Below are 19,794 nucleotides of genomic sequence, written 5' to 3' on the forward strand. Positions count from 1 at the left end.
GCCCGCAGGCTGGGCCAAGGCAGGGACAGCCTTCTGAAAACCTCTGGGGTCTACCGTTTTGGTGTTTGTTTGTTTTCATCTGCTGGGGCACAATGAGACAGTCATGGAATAAAGAGTATTATGCCCCGCCCCCAAACAAACACAGCTCAGGGGCCACATTCACTGGGCCTTTGGGTTCCTATAGTTTTGGTTTGGTGGGTCCTGAGTATGGGGCTAACAACACTGGCCTTGACTTTCCATGTAACCCACAGACAAGGCAGAAAGGAGGGCTGGCAGACACCAGGCCCCAGCTACAATAGTTAATGGAGGATAGTTAACTCCCTACAGTCAGGGAGATACCTGGAATTTCCATGATGGTGAACTTAAAGTAGGTATGGCCAAACGCTGATATCCTCCTGCCTCCACTTACCAAGTGCTGAAATGAAAGGTGTGCAGTACCACGGAGGGCGCTTGGCAAATATTTTAGAATTTTTTCGAAGTTTACATACACATCTTCTTGGGGAACAAGGACGACGGTCAATTTTTGAGACTCTAGCGCCACCTGGTGGCTGTAACCTACTGACCAAGCTTGCATTAGCACAGGTTATCTTGGGGCTCTTAAAATTTTTAGTAGCTCAACACTGCAGAAGCAGATGGATTTCTGCGAGTTCAAGGCCAGCCTGGCCTATCTAGTGAGTTCCAGAACAGAGCTTCACAGCCAAATCCTGTCTCTACAAACAAATAATTTAGTTTTTGGGCTAGAGGTCAAGGGCGCTTACTGCTCCTGCAGAGTTTCTTCCCAGCGGCCCTGTGAAGTAACTCATAACTTCGTGTACCGCCAAAGGACCCTTCTTCGCCCTCTTCTAGAGACACACATCAAACAAACAAACAAACAAACAAAAGCTCATAATTTTAAAACTAAGCATAACCTATGATTTAATTCCTCTGTAGTAATCCTCAACAATGGAAATGTCATGCTGGTTTTGTTCCATCTAGGGCAAAGATTCACTTTGAAATGCCACTTCAGCAACACAAACGGGACACACCCGGTTCTTCTGCCCCAAACACACATCTCAGGGCTTTACCTACACAAGTTACCTTCTCAGTTCAGCTCCCACACCCTTATTCTGTTTCCACAATACTCGAAGGTTTCTGCTTCCTTGAGGACACTCCTGTCAGTAAGGCCTTCCCTGACCCAGCTGGCTCCTTAGGGTTCGGAAGGAACGCCCCCACTCCCACCTGGCGCCCCGGGTCGCTTCCTTTCAAGCAGTACAGCTATCAGAAAGTGTCTCTCCACTTACAGCTACCGTGCCTCACTCCCCACGTTGCTCTCTGCTTGTTGGTAGCGTAGTGCCAGGACATGGAAGCCCTTGGCTCCGCGATTTGTTGAGTGAAACACAATTTCCTCTGTGAGTCCTACCTTGCACTAGCCAGCCATGAGGCTGATGCCAGCGTCCCCTGTCAATAAGTACTCCAGGGATGTGGACTGGCTTGTTTGTGGATTTCCCGGTCCCCTGCCCAGGATGACACCAACGCGGGGTCTCCACTGTGTGGGGATAGACCCACGTTCCCTTCAGTGAGGTTCCAGGAGGGTCACCCAGAGCTGGCCCTTTGTGGCTGACCTCTCTCAAGGTGTGTTTACATTGAGGTGAGGGCGGTTACTGTTTGATTGGTTGGTTAGGGCCTCGGGCTTGCTAAGCAGGTGCTGTGTCACCTAACGCACTCCCAGCCTGAGGAACGGTATTTTGGTAGGGACACTTCCTGTTTTGAATGGTAAAGGTGCCCAAAGGCAGGTGAAGATTGTGGATAAAATCCTCCCTCACTGTTGGGTGGACGCTTTTCTCGCAAAAGTCCACTTACGTAGTAACAGCGGCTGCCAGTAGATGTCGCCAGACCCTAAGGGATGATGTGCCACTCCTCCAGGTGACCCTTGGAGAGAGCAGAGAACTGGGCACTTTTCCCGGTTTTAAGGATGCAGCAGTGATCTCTGGGGGCTGTTGTATCTGAGTTTTGCTGTTGGAGTTCACAGTTTGTTTCATCTGCCCCCTGTAGACCTTTAGCATCCTTTTCTGTTGCATTCCAGGGACTCTGCATGCCCCTTGGCACTCTGGTTGGCGATCAGACTGTAGAGGGTACCCGACTGTGACTTCTGGGTGCTGCCCCAGCTGAGCTGTGCAGGCTTTCTTGTCCTCGAGATGCCCAGATTTGGGTGGGAGATGTCCCAGGGCGCTCTGCTGCCACACACCTGTTCCTAGACCCCAGACTCAAAGGGATAGAAGATCTGCCCCGTGCCCACCTAAGATTAATAAAGTTGTTTTAACTCTACTAATGGATTCGTGCAGAAGATCTCAGGTTGAACATCTCAGTGGCTTCCAGGGCCCCACTGGAGAACAGATAGAATTTCTGTGGCGTGTTTACTGAAGTTCATATTTTAAAAATACATTTTATTTTATTTTATTTATTATTTATTTATTTTGGTTTGTCAAGACAGGGTTTCTCTGTGTAGCTCTGGTTGTCCTGGAACTCACTCTATACCATGCTGACCTTGAACTCACAAAGATCCTTCTACCTCTTCCTCCTAAGTGCTTGGATTAAAGGCATGTGGGACCAGGACCATCGCCCAGCCCTAAAAATTAATTTTAACACATTAAAAATAAATGCATGTATGTGCATATGTATATAGTTTCCACGCATTTAAAAAATACACCATGAGCCAGGCGTGGTCGTGCATATCATTAATCCTAGCAGGCTGATCTCTGTGAGCTTGAGGCCAGCCTGGTCTACAAAGTGAGTTCCAGGACAGCCAAGGCTACACAGAGAAACCCTGTCTCAAAAAAATCAAAACCAAACCAAACCAAACCAAGAAAAAAAAATACTATAAACCCAGACTAAGGGATAAGATTTGATTGCAGAGTAATTATGCTTTGGGTTCAATCCCAAGGACCCCTAGAAAGCAAATCTACATTATAAACTAATTAATAATACATGGTATATTAAACATTGCTCCTACAGAAGCTGGGAATAGAATGGTAGTTATTAAAAATTAGTTGGGACAAAACCAGCTGTACCCAACAGATTACTAATGGACCCGTGGGTGGCTAATTCTCTCTGCATAACCTCTCAACAAAAGGCTTTGACAACAGCCAGGAGGGAAAAGAAAGGACACATGCCCACCTAAGCAGGACACACTTGAAGCAGGGACTCTGGAGCCTCTTCCTTCAGTCCTTGAAACTCAGTTCCAGGGTTAACAGGGCTGTCCATCACACTCCCTCATCACTGGTCCTGGCTCTGCATCGCCTCCGCCAGCAGAAATGACCTCTCAGAAACGTCCCGAGGCTAAGGATGTAATAAACAGCTGGAGGTGGGGAAGCTGGACAGGCGGCGGCTGTGCCCAGGGGTTCCAGGTAGCTCTTCTGGGTGCGTTTCTTCTGGCTCACTGGGAAGGGGAAGGGGCTGCCACCAATCCAGCAGGTGTGAGCAAGTCCTCTTGGGAAGCCAGCCATCAACAGCGATTACTCCACCTCCGCCTCTCCAGTTTGGGACCTTGCAGGTCTTCGTGACGCTCTGTTCTGGTTTCAGCTCTATTCCGTTTGTGAGAAAAGCCAAAGTGCCGCAGTAACCTGGCTTACTGTTCTACCCCGCGGGCTACACAGCTCCGACTCAGGAAAAGACCCCCGCTTTCGGTCACCAGCCAGGCGAGAACAGCGGCTGTCCAGTGCACGGCTCCGGCTTGCTTCTCTTTTTGTTGCTTCAGAATCTGGAATGCAAACTAGCTCATTAACCATGCAGGGCTCTCTTCACTGTTTGTGTGACTGATGAAGCCCAAATAAGAGAGAGAGAGAGAGAAAGAGAGAGAGAGAGAGAGAGAAAGAGAGAACAAAACCGAAAACCTTGCTGCTTAATTATTTCCCCTCTTTGTTGTTTATTTGTTTTGAGACAGAACTTCATTCTGTAGACCAGGCTGGCCCCGAACTCACAGAGATCTGCCTGTGTCTGCCCCCCAATTAACGGTGTGCACGCCACCACCCCGGCAGAAGTTCCTGTTTGAGATGCTTTTGGCTATCTGATGACATTGCCACCCCAGTGACTGAAAACGGAGCACCTTCCAAATGACAATACAGTCTGGGGTACAGTTCACGAACACAGTACTCACACCGCATGAGCAAGCCTGAATGACTGTCTATCAGGGACTATTTTCGTTTCGTCTTTGGGGCCCACCACCAGGGGGCAGCCTTAGAAAGCAACACAGATTGGTGAACCCGCACTTCTCTCGATGAAATAAGCATTCTGGCATGCTTATCAGCATGCAGAAAAAGCAAGGCCTTCTACACAGGCTCCATATCTTTGCAAACTTTACTTTACCTGGGCAAACAGAAGCTATCAAAGAAACAAATAAGAGAGACACAAAAGTTCAGTTATTCCAGGTGGGAGTTAATTGGACTTAACTGAAGTCGTCAGGTGGCATGCTGATTGTCAAGTTTTCATGTAACACGAGAGGTGGGGGTGCACTCGGATCAGCCACCAGGAGGTCTGGTCTTGACCCCAGCTAGGTCATGCTTACTCACAGAAGCAAGCGCCTTTGACCTTAACCTCTCTGGCTCAGGAATGTCCTTTTGTCTGAACAAGGAGGTGTAAAAGGGTGGACAGTGGGTAGAATGTAGAGGCCCTTCTCTTCTTCCACCCCTTCCCTCCTTCCCCCCTTCCTCCTTCCCTTCCTCCCTCCCTCCCTCCCTCCCTCTTTCCATTCCCTGCTGACAATGCAGTCTCCCTGTGCCTCTCCTCTGAGTGTGAGTCTATGCTAACACTGGGGAAACTGAGGCCAATCAGAAATGAATACGATGGTCACTCTATCTGGCTCTAGTTGAGCTTTCTGTACAGTGTGGATGCTCAGAGCCTGGTGTCAGGGTCTCATCTTCACTCTTAGTTTTTCCCTGTGGGTGCTAGGGGTGGTAGTGCCCTGGTTAAAACCCTGGCACTCGGGAAGCAGAAGCTTCCTATGAGTTCAAGGCCAGACTGAACTACAAAGATAGATAGATAGATAGATAGATAGATAGATAGATAGATAGATAGATAGATAGACAGATAATCAGCTGTCATATGGAGAAGGGAACAAGGAAGGAAAGAGACCTAGGAGGCCACAGGACTCTTATATACGAGGACCTCAATAACAAATGTCTTATGAAACATTCCATCTTAATAAAGGAAAAATGACTGAATGGGCAGGCCGGTTAATGAGAGGGAGCCCATTGGTCTACAGACATGGCCATCATGCCTCATCCTCCTGTCAACTACCTGCACTTCCTCGTGCTGAAAGGACTTTTAACACTCGTCTCCTGTGACTTTCTAGTCTGTGGTAGAACACACGCCCTTGCTCACTCGCTCAGTTTCAATTTGCACCACGGCCTTGACTGGAAGAATGTAGGCAACATGAAATTCACCATTGCATGGTGTGCCAAGGTGTGTCTGTGCGCACGTGTTCACGCACGTGTGTCTGTGCACGCACAGGTGTGTCTCTGGGCATGGCTGCGTCTGTGTGAGCCTGGGTCACTGCAGGTTCCGTCCAGGACTTTGCACGTGGACGCTACAGCCACAGCTCTTTTCCCGCTTTAATTTTGAGAACTCGTTCTCAGCTTTGCAAGCTGGCCTTCAGCTGTAACCGTCCCTCTTCAGCGTTGAGTAGCTGGAGTTACAGGCCTAGGGCACAACGCCCAGCTTAACCACGTTGAAACGACCCTGGGTGCGTCTATGTTCTTGGGCTTTGTTTCCTAAACTAAAAATTGTGCCTCCTCGGCTGGCCCCAGGTTCCTCTATTCTCCTTCAGCACTGGGTCTCGTGAACCACACAGCCTTTGTCCAGTGGGGTGGATACTTTATCCTTAGTCCACGGGGGGGGGGGGAGGACTGGGCAGACCCGTGGCACAGACCACAGACGAGCTTGAGATGGTGGCCCTTAGTTCCCACTCCCAGCGTGGCACTGTAGTCGGGCGGGAAGATCAAGCACGGGTGGGAAGGAGGACTGGGCAGACCCGTGGCACAGACCACAGACGAGCTTGAGATGGTGGCCCTTAGTTCCCACTCCCAACATGGCACTGTAGTCGGGCGGGAAGATCAAGCCGGTCATGGAGAAGGGCAAATTCGATTGTGCAGCGGGCGTTAGTAACAGATCTAAACAGACAGCATCCATTACCACAAAGACTCAGCTCCTAGGTCCCCCTCTGTGCTCCCCTAGGGAAAGAAATGAACAGTTCTGGAGCCAGTCGACTTCCCAGGCCTCCAAAGGGACCTTTGCAGTGACCCTGTCTGCCTGCCAGCACAGGTCACCCCCACAGGAGGCTGAGTCTTCCAGTCCTGCAAGGCCTGGCTTCAGCGCTGTAGCGACCTGACCTTGAAGCTGCTGGCCGCCACTCGCGGAATTCCTCGTAATGAATGGACCCCTTTCCAGTCAGTTGCCCCTCAGCAGGAATGGGGACTGATGTACTCTTTCATCCCAGAGCCTTGCAAAGGCGGACACCCGTCCTAGATCGGCTCTTGCCTGAGCTGTCGGTAGGGACATTAAGCCTCAAACCTAGCTGAACTTGTGGTTCCCAGAAGGTGATGGAACTGTAAACAAACACTCAATAGCACCCTCTACCAATTCTTTGCAGACAAGTTCAATACCAAAGGTATGGCTGCGGGCTATTGTCGGCTCCGAGGCTCCCCAGAAGCAGAGGAGCACAGTAGTCCTCCGCCCACATTCCTAGGCCACTCCCATTTCCCTATCGGGTCCTGGAGACAAGGTCTCCAGGTCAACACCTCCTTGCAGCTTTAGCTGCCCCGGGTTTCAGGCCCCAGTCGTATTTGTCCAAATTAGAGTCCGTTTACTTTACAAACCACACTCAAGCGGCACTGGACACCCAGCAGCTGCTTCCCTGACGTCCCCAGCAGGGCTCTTGTTTGCAGTCGACAAACAGACCGCCCAGAACAAGCCACTGGGTCGCCAGGCTGTGGAGATGGGCGCAGCAGGCAACCGGAAGAGCAGGCAACCGGAAACTGGAAGCTGCCCACTGCTTTTTGCAAACAGACTGCTCTTTCTCAGTTCCCTCTGTCTCAAAATAAATAAATAGAATAAGAATCCAGAAATGAAGTATTCGTGCGGAAATGTGCAAAGATGTCTACACAAAGCAGAAAGGAAGATCCCAGAAAGGGTGTCCACTAACCCCCTGTAACTATGACTGCTTAGTCCTTGTTCCACCAGACCACACCCTCTGTTTCGCCAGAGACCTAAGTGGAGCAGACTGCTTTTAACGCTTTTAACAAGCTTCAGCCAGATTGGTGGTGTTGACATCCTGGTTTCCCTACAGGAGGTTTAAACTATGTGCAGCCAAGTGTCCTCACCTGCAGGATGGCGATAAAAAGCATGTTCAGGAGAAGTAATTTAGCTAAGGAGTTTAAGGAACTAAGAACTGGGTCTAGTGGCTGGTGGTGCACGTCTTTAATTCCAGCACTCGGGAGGCAGAGGCAGGCGGATCTCTGTGAGTTCGAGGCCAGCCTGGTCTACAAGAGCTAGTTCCAAGACAGACTCCAAAGTTACAGAGAAACCCTGTCTCGAAAAAAAATTTTTTAAAAATTTAAAAAAAGAAAGAAAAAGAAAAACCAGGAAGAATTGAGTCTAGCTCAACATCCACTCTCACTAGCCTCAACATCCTCTCCTGCTTCTTGAGTAATGACCAGATTGTGTCTTAATAAATCCACAGCACATTGACATACCCTAAGTCGAAAACACTGTGGTCCATCCACCCTGAAGAAACCCACAACTGTAGCATGTGGTTGTGACCTTGTGTGACCGCTGTGACCTCTGCTGTTCGCCAGGATCATGAAAGAGCATCAGAGTGCATCTCCACTGGTCAAAGATCCAGGTTCCAAACTTGAAGTATCAACTGACTGTGTGTGGCTTTCACCCAGTCCGGTGGAGCCGCCCTCAATCGGACCACTGTAAATTCGGAACCATCCTGAGTTCCCGGTTCCCCTGTTACAAGGCTGGTTTTGCTGTTGGGTGTGTTATTAGGGATCCTTCCAGACAGGGAACTGGTGGTTTGAGATGTTGGTCTGTACTCTACTCAGATGTGACATGGAGTGACAGGCACAAACACACCCCCCTGATCCAGAGAGGCTGAGCACCCGAACCCGTGAGCAGCCATCCTCGGCTGCTCTGGCCCACTGCGGTGGCTCTATCCCGCTTGGCGGCCTCTGCTCCTCCCAGGAGATCCCACACGATAACCCCACACTCCGCACAGGGCAGTGTTTGAGTATCCCGGCATTCTTACATTTGTGCAGCTCACGGGTTCCGCGGCCTGTTTATTGTTTGGTTCCACCCGCAGAATACCCAACAGGCATCTAGTGTGAACCCGGGTGTCCTTAGCCCTCCCCAGCTCTGACATCTGGGTGTCAGAACACAGACACAGCTGAGTGAGTGGAAGCCACTGAACACGAACTGCTGGCGCGATATATTGCTCCGTAGGGTTACATTGCCTGCACGGTGGCAGGCTGCCATCTCTCCCTCAGCCACCCAGATGCCTCGCCTATTCTGAAGAGTTCTGGAAAGCCCTGGCTTGGTCACATGGACCAGGTAAGGGAGACCTTAAAACACCCCTCCCTCGACCTCCTTGAGTCTTCTTTGAAGAGCTAGTGCTGGGAGAGGGTCGTGTCAGTGAGTCAGGGAGCAATAGACTTGTCATACCCAACCTGCTAGCCCGTCCCTAGACAGCCTGGTGCCGAGGAGTGTCATTTCCTAGGATAATTAAAGAGAAGGCCACTTTCTACTTGGTGTGTCTGATTCAGTTGGCTGTTAACCCACGGAGCGCACAGGCACAGCCTCAGGAGTCTTGCCTGTGAGTCAGCGTGTGGCGCGAGTCTCCCGTTTTATCTAATGGGCTCCCGGTTGGCAGACGGTTGCTAGATGTAGCCAGTCCTTTGAGGTGTCCTCATGCTGGCAAGCCACAGGACAAACTAGCACAGCCTCAGCCTCACTTTCTGTCGAGCTGAGTCCGCAACCCCCCCTGATTTCACGCCGGGCTTTTCTTTACTCAGGGAATGAGCAATAGGTGGCGCTATGTGGCCATAAACCGCTTGGGGGCTCTGTGGTCCAACCGCCCCTCGGGATCCTGCCGTCAGATTGGCTAGATTGTGTGACCCTTACAGACCCAAAACACACCCTCTCATGTTCAACCATTTCTGGATTTCTTGTGACGACTAACACAATGTAAATGCTGTGTGAATAGTTAGCGTTGGAAACCGCAGTGTCTAGGGGATAGGGAACAGCAAGACAAAATCTGTACACGTCCAGTATGCATTCATTTTATTCTCGAAATCTTTGTTTGTTTTTGAGATGGCATCTCACTATGTAGCTCTGTCTGTCTTGAAACTCATGATATAGACCAGGCTAGCCTTAAACTCACAGAGATCCACCTGCCTATGCCTCCCAAGCGTTGGGTTTAAAGGTGTGTGCCACCACCCCAGCCAATTTTTAAAGATCTATTTATTCTATATGTATGCATATTTTCAGGTATGTATATGTACCATGTGCCTGATATCCAAAGAAGTTAGATGAGGGTGTGAGACCCCTTGAAACTTGAACTAGATTGTCAGCGGCCATGTAGGTGCTGGGAATTGAACCTGGGACCAGAGCAAGAGAAGCCAGTGCTGTAAGCCACTGAGCCACCTCTTTTGCCAGCCCCCCCTTTTTTTTTTAAGATTGGTTGCCACAGATTTGGAACCCATGGGGACGTTTCCCAAGTCCTCTGCCACTGGGTAGACACTAAAACCAACTTGACCTATCTTTTTCTGGACCAGTAGTACATTTGCATGAAATTTTTGTCAACACTGTTTCCTAAAATTAAGGCAACATCTTCAATTCTATATACTCTAATAGAGATGGTCAATAGGATTCCTTTGATGCTACTGTGACATTGTTTGTACTGGCTAAATGATATTGCCACCACCTCTCCACGTGACATTTCCTCAGTTGGCTTGAAACACGACATGTTTCCTTCAATCAAGCTTAGAACATATAGCTTTAATTGTGGATGTTTAAGTAGGAAAAGGAGACTATCCTGTTAAAAAAATAATATCTCAGCTGGGCAGTGGTGGCACTTGCCTTTAATCCCAGCACTCAGGAGGCAGAGGCAGGTGGATCTCTGTGAGTTCGAGTACAGCTTTGAGTATAGAGCAAGTTTCAGGACAGCCAGGAATGCACAGAGAAACTCTGTCTCAAATAAAAACAAAACAAAACAAAAAAGCTCTTATGAGTATATTTTTAAATTTTTAAAAATTTATTTATTATGTATATAGTGTTCTGGGCACTCATCATAGATGGGTGTGAGCCATCATGTGGTTGCTGGGAATTGAACTCAGGACCTCCGGAACAGCTGTCAGTTCTCTTAACCTCTGAGCCATCTCTCCAGCCCTATTTTTAAACTTTTTATATTTTAGAATTTTCTACTATGGACTTTCATAACCTTTTTAGCCTGACTCTTTCTGGACTCGTGGCCCCTCCTCATCTTTTCAACTTCATGCCCTTTCTTTGCTTTTTAAATTTAAAAACCCATCAACTCCAATTTGTGCCGTCCATATACTCCTGGGTGTGGGGCCATCTACTGGGGTGTGGTTGACCTGCCTGGAACCGCAACTTCTATTCTTAGAGAACTATATTCAGTAATCCTTTCTGCAGGGTTTGCTTGTTGGCAGAGGATCCAACTCGGACCTCCCACCTGCTTTGTTTCTGGAGAAGGAGATATTTTTGTCATCGGCAACAATAAAGATTGGGTGCCACCAACACCAAAAATGAGGTTAAGGTAAAGAGGTGCCCCCAAAAGACAGTTCATGTACCCAATGTATATTGGCACTGCTAGGAGAAATAAACGAGATGGTATGCGACAGAGAGGGCACTGTGGATTCTAAATGTCCATAATGGGACCAAGGGAGTTACGTGGCAGTTCTCTAGGGTGCAGGATGCCCTCAAAGGGCAGTTTCCCGGGAAACCCGGGTACCTCCTTGAGCACTCTTAATCCAAAAGCCTGGAGCTAAAGCTGCTCTGAAATCTAAAACTTCAATGAATAAAGTCTGCAGAACATTTCCAAATCAAAAAAACTCCAGAAATCTGAAACATTTCGGGGCGCAAATGTTTGTGCGGAGACGGCACCATCACCTCTCTCCACCAGGGGGCTCCACTCCTTTTTCTTGGCTTGGATTCCACTCCCTGTGAAATTCCTTCACTCTGACCTCCATGTGGAAGGCTTCCGACCCCTGCTCCCAGATCATCCGAGATCTAACTTAAAGCGCTAGGAAGCCGCAGATGGAGAGTCACCAACCTCAGCTAAACTGGAAGCCCCATAGAATTGCTGTCCAGGCTGGGTGTGCATCAGAAGCCCGCCCAGTCTACCTAGTGAGTCTCAGGCTGAACAGGGATATGGGGTGTTATTCAGTCATACGTTGGCTTGAATGAGAGATGTCCCCCCATAGGTTCACATATTTAAATACGTGGCCCCTACCTGGCAACACTGTTAACAGAGGTTTAGGAGGTGTGACCTTGCTGGAAGTTGTAGGTCACTGAGAGTGACCTCTGAACATAGACCTTTACAGCCTGCTCTCTCTGCTTTAGCGTGTTGAAAATCTGAGCTCTGGCCGGGCGGTGGTGGCGCACGCCTTTAATCCCAGCACTCAGGAGGCAGAGGCAGGTGGATCTCTGTGAGTTCGAGGTCTACAAGAACTCCAAAAGCTACAGAGAAACCCTGTCTCGAAAAGCCAAAAAAGAAAAAAGAAAAAGAAAAAGAAAATCTGAGCTCTCAGCTTCCCGCTCCTCCCTCCCACCATGCCCGCCCTTTGCGGCCATGTCTCCCCTGCCATGCTTAGCCCACTGGGACGGTAAATCCAAACAAACCCTTCTGTCCATCTGCTGCCTTGGTCATGGTGCTTTATCGCAGCAGAAAAGTAGCTAAGACAAGTTAGCCAGCGCTGGTAACACAAGCCTTTAATCCCAGCACTTGGAGGGAGAGGCCTGTGGATCTCTGTGAGTTCGAGGCCAGCCTGGTTTACCAAGCCAGTTCCAGGACACCCAGGGCTCCATAGAGAAACCCTGACTAAAAAACTAAACCAAAACAAGCAAAAAATAATTCATTGCTGAAGATAATTCTTTGTTGGTCACATATGTGGCATAGGCCAGGGAGGCTAAGAACTGCAAACTGGGCCAGCCTGGGCTACAGTGAGACCCTGTCTCAAAACACCAGAAAGCTAAGAAAAAAAGAAAAAAAGAAAAAAATCTATTATGATGGCTTTGAATAACTTAAGAATCATAAGAGACTCAGTCCATCTGGGTTTCTTTTTATTTTCTTTATGTTATACTCCCCCTGATATCTTAGCAAAAGAACACTGGTTTCTCATAATTTTTCAAGTCTATTTTACATATATTTTAGTGTATGTATTTTACATGATATTTTGTATGTTTTGACTCCCAGCACTTGCATGGCAGCTCACAACTGTCTGTAATTCAGCTCTAGGGGATCCAACACCTTCTTCTGGCTCCTTGTGCATAAGGGATGCATACGGTGCACAGTCAGACATCTGGGGCAAACTCATTCACATAAAAATAAAAATAAAAGGAGTCGATATTTATCTAGAAAAAGAGGAGAAATTATAAAAATAGTTTTTTGTTTTTTGTTTTTTTTTGGTTTTTCGAGATAGGGTTTCTCTGTAGCTTTGGAGCCTGTCCTGGAACTTGCTCTGTAGACCAGGCTGGCTTCAAACTCACAGAGATCCACCTGCTTCTGCCTCCTGGATACTGGGATTAAGGGAATGTGCCACCACTGTCTGGCAAATGTTTATAGGCTCTCAGATTCAAACATCTCAAAGTCCAAGACATAAGATATTAAATCCATCATCTACTCAATGCAGTGTTCCCTCATAAGACTTTTTTTCCACATCAAAAAATTGTGATAGGGTTGACCAGTTGGCTCGGAGGGAAAAGTGAACTTGATCCTCTGACCACAAGGAAGAAGAGGGCTGACTCATGCAAGTTGTCCTCTAACCTCTGTGTGAGCACGGTGGCATAGATGCTCCCTCCACAAGGTGGCACAGGTGCTCCCTCCACATGGTGATAAAAGTGTTCCCTCCACATGGTAGTAGGGGTGCTCCCTCCACAAGATGGTATGATGGCATGGGTGCTCCCTCCACACGGTAATAGGGGTGCTCCCTCCACATGGTGGTACAGGTGTTCCACAAGATGGCACAGATGCTCCCTCCATACAGTGGCATGGGTGCTCCCTTCACATGATGAGATGGGTGCTCCCTCCACACGGTGGCACAGATGCTCCCTCCACATGGAAGTACGGGTGCTCCCTCCACACGGTGGTACAGGTGTTCCCCCCCACACACACACAACACACACACAAAATAAATAAATGTCAAAGAAAGGATAGAACCCACATGCCATAAACTTGGCCACTTAAACTGTCCCTGAGTATGTTTCAGGAGCATCAAAGCTCACCTTGGTGCACAGCCATCTCCACCCTCCACCGTCCAGCTGCGAGGTCTACCCTCGTTCTTTTGTGACTGACTTATCTCATTAAGCATAAGGTCTTTAAGACTCGTCTACACTGCAGCAGTGCGTACTTTCGAAGAGGCTCAACGATATGCATTATCTCATTGTTCAGCCGTCTCTATTCATTGATGGGTGCGTGGATTGTTTCCACCTCTTCCCTCTTCGAATAATGGCTGTTGAGACATACAAATATTTGAGTCAGTTCTTTCACATGTAGACCTGTTTATCACTTGCTATCTGGACCCAGCCCCTGGGAGCTCTTACAACCAGAGTCTGTTGCAGACATGAGAACCTATCCCCCCAGGCGTTTGAGTTAGTACGTCCTCTGGGCTTCCATGGGAGTTGACTGCATCAAGTGTGGGCTTGCCAGCCTGGCAGAAAATACAACAGAAGACCGAGAATATCTTTAACCCGTAGCTGGGCTGGCCCATGAGAGGTTATGTGGTAGAGACGCCGTTTGGTAAGCCCCATGGAGACATCCCAGAACCCTCATCTCACGGTGACATGCCGAAGCCTGATCTGAGGACACTCAGGATCTCAGTGCCCAGTTCCACACCTCCTGTCAGCCAGCTTGCCGCTGAGGGGAACCAGATGTTTGGAGTCGGAAGCTCCCAGCAGTTGACTGGGAGGGCTCTCCTAAAGGGCCTGTGTACCTGGGGCTTGAGGGGGTGGGGGAGGCAGGAAGAGAACGAGAGAAGACGAGACAAAGGAAGACCACCATAAACCAGCAGCTAGTCTGTAATCCCCAGAGCCCTTTGTTTGGCGCACTTTTAAACAAGTCGTGGAGCCTTGTAAGGGGAGGTCATAAACCCGAGGGAAAATAAAAGTGTTTACAACACGGGAGAGCCAGGTGCGGGTTCGTTTGGCCAGATCAATGGGGAAAGTGGTGGCCGGGGTGGGCCGACCGGGCTGAGAATGGCCTTCCTGTCAGTGCAGCTCCCAACATCACAGGAACCAGTGCGGATGGGGGAGGAGCGCCCCTCCCCCACCCGCTCCAGGCATCCAGGGACGACCCCACATTCCAACCTGGTGGGGTGGGGGGCAAGGGTAGGGGGATCAAGAGGGTTGGACGTCAGGGCCTCTGGGCTTCTAGGGAGCCACTCTCTAGGTCAGCCTCTATTCCGTAAATTCCTTTATAATGGACTTGGGGCTGCAGACAGCTGCTTTTCGAGCCCCTCCCCACCCCTTACAGCTGAGAAGTGTAAAGAGGTGGTACACGGGATGGGGGGGCCGTGGAGGGGATGTCGTTCTCCTGGGAGCTTCTGAAGCTGCATAGGAAGGCAGATGCTCTTCTGCAAAGCCAAAAGTGGCTCTATCTGTAATTTCTGGAAGCCTCACCCAGGCAGCCTGGGCACACCTGCCACTGTGAGCTCGAGCCTCCCTTGTCATTTGGTCATACCTTTAAGACGCACCTGCTTTAGGCCAGACAGTCAGTGCAGAGGTGACAGAGATATAGGACAAGGCCTGGGTTCAAAAAAGCAAGGCATTTGGGATGGCTCAGTAATAATACTTCCAGGGCGCGGGAACACGGATCCAGTTATGTTTTACGCATGCATGTTTAGCTCTTAACTTCCCTCAGGAATACGTGTGTCTATCTATGCAATGGGACATCATAGGAGAATAACCACCCTGGGCACAGCAATGTGATTCTTGCACAAGCGACAAGTCTATGTCATCAGTGTCACTGGATAGTGCTGGACAGGAAGGGTTGTGTGTAGGGGGTGGGGGAATAAGTCACCCTGAGGTCACATTCATGCTAATAAGGAAAACAAGTGACCAGAGGCACAGGGGTCACTCCGCCCTTCAAACACTTGTGCCTCTTGAGTTTGCAACCCTTCTCAGTGGCATAGTTAAGTGGGAGTACCCTCCGAAAGATATGCCGACACTTGGAAATGTCCCTGACTGTCAAATACCGGATTCTGGGACCCACCCAGCCAGCTAAAGGGGTAAATTTCTTCTGGGATGTGTTTTCAGCAGGAAAACGACCAGACACTCTGGTACCACCACCTTCCAAAGGCCGTTTTCTATTCTCTGGACACATCATCCCGGCATAGTGTTTGCCCAGTACCCACCACACACAGGCCCAGGGATCTGGTTGGAACACTCCTGGACAGCCCTGGAAGCTGGGTGGGGGGGAAGAACAAGGGAGAAGAGAGGGAAGGAGGGAGTAGAGGCAGAGAGAGAAAGAGAAAAGAGCAGAGAGAGAAGAGGGGAGGAGAGGAGAGGAGAGAGAGGGAGGGAGAGAGGAGGGAGAGAAAGGGTAGTTTCTAGCAGATCAAAGCAGGGCAGTTTGGTGGGCATCTCTGCAACGGCTTGACTATACTGCTGGCCTGCCACCTGCTTGCCTGGGAAGAGAGTCATGCTAGTGAAGATGCCACATAGCCTTCCTGTTTTTCACCCCCATCACCCCTGTAGGCCTCCCTCATCCCCCTAATCAGCTCTACCTACCCCTGTGTCTCCAGCAATAGACTCAGGTAAAGTGCCAAAGAGCCAGAAAGTTTCATGCTTCTGCCCCAAAGGTCCCATCCTGATTCTGACCCAACTTCCACTCCTGGGCAGGTCTGTGGTCTACCTTTCCTCAGTTGTTAGAGGCTAGAATGTTCTTTTTATTTTCCCTTTAAAATATGCATACACACACACAGACACACACACACACACACACACCTGGTTATGGTGGTGCACACCTTTAATCCCAACTCTCTAGAGGCAGAGGCAGGTGGATCTGTGAGTTTGAGGCCAGCCTGGTCTATAAAGTGGAGTTCCAGGACAGGTGAGACTGGACTACACAGAGAAACCTTGTCTTGAAAAACAAAAACAATGTCAGGTGGTGGCACACACCTTTAATCCCAGGACTCAGGGGACAGGTGCTGGGAGATCTCTGTGAGTTCAAGGCCATCCTGGCTACAGAATGAGTTCCAGAAGGGGCTCCAAAGCTACACAGAGAAACCCTGTCACGGGGGAAAAAAAAACAAAGCAGCAACAACAAAAAACAAACAAAAAAGAAAGATAAAGCAAGGTACATTTTTATTTTATATTTAATTGTTTAATGTTTTTAGTTATCATACAAAGTCATGGGTTTCATTGTGGTATTTTCATACATGTGTGTCATTATTTGTTCTAATTGGCTAGGATGTTCTTTTAAATTTTGCTTGTTTGTTTTGTTTTTTGAGATATGGTTTCTCTGTGTAGCTCTGATTATCCTGGAACTGGCTCTGTAGACCAGGCTGGCCTGGAACTCAGAGATCTGCCTGTCTTTGCCTCCTGAGTCCTGGGATTTAAAGGCATGCACCATCACTACCACCTGGCTTAATTTCTTTTTAAAAAATGTGTGCCTGCATGAGGTTTTATCTGTACCACATGTATGCAAGTACCTGTAGAGGCCAGAAGAAGAGGGTATCAGAATTCTTGCAACTGGAGTTGTGAACCAGTGTGGTGTGGGTGCTGGAAATCAAACCTGGGTCCCCAGTAAGAGCAACAAGTGTTCTTAACTGCTGAGCCATCTCTCCAGCCTCCTAGCTAAGATATTTCTTTAAATATAAAGCTAGGCATGATGCTATACCCTTGCAAACCTAGCACTTGGGAGGCTGAGACAGGAAAGTCAGCACTTTGAGGCCAGCCTGGTGTCAAGCTTGATACTTTCCTGAAAACAAACAACAGAAGAAAGTGGAGAATACACGCCCTTGAGGATCCTTGTCTTTTGTGGGTTTCAATTCCAGGCCAGGACCAGTTTGTTCATTTTCTCCTGTGCCCCTAGTTCATTCCACCCCTAGATTATTCTAAAGCAAATCCAGAAAGCTCATCACTTATCTATTTTCTCAAGTATTTCTAAACAATAAAAATTCTTTAAAAACTTGCCACTATGAGGGCTGGATAGATGGCTCAGAGGTTAAGAGCATTGCCTGCTCTTCCAAAGGTCCTGAGTTCAATTCCCAGCAACCACATGGTGGCTCACAACCATCTGCAATGGGGTCTGATGCCCTCTTCTGGCCTGCAGGCATACACACAGACAGAATATTGTATACATAATAAATAAATATTTAAAAAAATTTACCACTATGGTATCAGCTCCCCCAAATATTAGTAAGTGTCCCCCAGTAGCGTTCAGACAGCTGGTCTATACTTGTGTGTCCCTGGGTTTTCTTTTTCTTTAATGGTTGGCTTATTTGAATTGGGAACCTCGTAAACTGTGAACATTTGGATGTATCTGGAGTGCTTTTGATTCTTCACGATAGAGCAAGCCCTCCCTCAGCAGCCTTTTGGTTACACAGATCTCAAGTCTATGACAGATGGGGGACGTGCTTGGTGCTGTCCCTTGTTTTTGCTGCGTCATTTTAAGCTACCCAATGAGTTATGATTGTTGTGAATGACCTGGGTGTTACTGCGAGGCTAGTGACCTAAACATCAGGGCTTGTTTTCAACCCAATGAAGTTTATATTCTTGATAAAAATGTCTAGCTTGTCCTGTCCATGGCCAGTGAGAGACTCTTCAAGTCTCAAGTCTTCCACTGTTACCCAAGAAGACAGCCAGACATGCAGAGTGTGTCTGTCCCCAGACCTGCAGCAGGGCCACTTCTCCAAGTGGAGGCCACCTGCTTTCAGTGGAAGATGCTGGGTGATGGAAATCTGCAGACTGAAGTGCCAGCTACTCCCAGAGAGCCAGCTTCTCCAGGCTAAAGCACCAGCTACTCCCACAGGGTTATCTTCTCAAAGCTTTTTTGTGAATGTGGACAGAATTATGTACTTTTTTTTCCTTTGGGGTTTTCAAGACAGGGTTTCTTGGTGTAACACCCTTGGCTGTCTTGGAACTTGTTCTGAAGACCAGGTTGGCCTCAAGTTCAGAGAGATCCTCCTGCCCCCTGCCTCCTGAGTGCTGGGATTAAAGGTGTGGGCTACCATACCCAGATGAAAACATGTACTTTTACATTAAAGAGGGAGCTGTCATAAGGTGTAACTCTGGGACTTTTGCTCTATCCAGGGAAACCAGGGTCTCTGCATCTACCTGGCTTCCTTCCTCACACAGGGATTTGCTCTCAGAAGCACCAGAAAGAGGATTCATTAAGTCCCTGCCACCTTCCACTAAACAGAAGGACACTGCCAGAGGGAGCCAGCATTGCTATTACCTCTGAAAGCCAGGAGAGTGTATCTGTAGGTTGTTCTTGGTTCATAGACTGATTTAAAGACAAGCTTGTCCAAAGTTCAGTGGTAGAGTTCTTGCCTAGCATCTGCCAGAGCCTGGGTTTAATCCTTATTGCCAAAATAAATAAATTAATAAATACAATTTCCCTTCCTTTTTTATTTTTTTAATATTTTGTTTTTAATTTAATTTAATTTTTTTTCAATTTCCCCTTCTTAAAAGAAAAAGATATAGTATATAAAAAATACCACCATCTTTTCTCTTATTCTTGCACACTTAAATGTATTTCATCCTTCCTTACAGTGTTACAGTGTTTAAGTATTAAGGTTTATATCTCCATTTTAAGGGTTTATACATAGTTTAATGAAACCCGCTGTTTTTAAAGTATCTTTTTATGCTACTTCTCCTCATAGAAAAAATAGTGACTGAAAAGTGAGAGATAGCTCAACAATTAAGAACCCTGGCTGCTCTTGCAAAGGACCCGAGTTCAGTTCCTAGCACCCACATGACTGCTCACGACCATCAGTGACTTCAATTCCAAGGTATCTAATGCCCCCTTCTGGCCTCTGTGGGTTCTGCACACACATAGTGCACATGCATACATGTAGACAAAACACTCGCACACACAAAAGATAACAGTAGCAAATGATAAACATTGCTCTCTACTTTATCTTTTGCACAACAACAAATCCCAGATCTCCACCTCCCACCAGCAGCTGGGAACCAAATGTTCAAATGCCTAAGACTAAGGGCAATATTCTCATTTAAACCACCACACCCACCATCACATCACACATACATGATGACTTTCCTCCTTACAGACTCCAGCTCTGGATGCTTCTGAACCATTGCAGAGGTTCTAGGCAGTCCTTGGTGAAACCTACTAGGTGTTATTTTACTTTGGGTGTCTCCTAATAGAAGGGAGATTTTCTTTTCCATCCTTCCTCCCTCCCTCCCTCCCTCCCTCCCTCCCTCCCTCCCTCCCTCCCTCCCTCCCTCCCTTCCTCCTTCCCTCTCTGCCTCCCTCTTCCCCTCTCTTCCCTCCTTCCTCTCCCTCGTTTCTTTCTTGACTAACTTGGAGTTTTTCTTCTATGAGTTACATCCTACCTCTTT

Source organism: Myodes glareolus, chromosome 2, assembly GCF_982192425.1.
Source record: "Myodes glareolus chromosome 2, mMyoGla1.1, whole genome shotgun sequence".
Taxonomy (NCBI): domain Eukaryota; kingdom Metazoa; phylum Chordata; class Mammalia; order Rodentia; family Cricetidae; genus Myodes; species Myodes glareolus.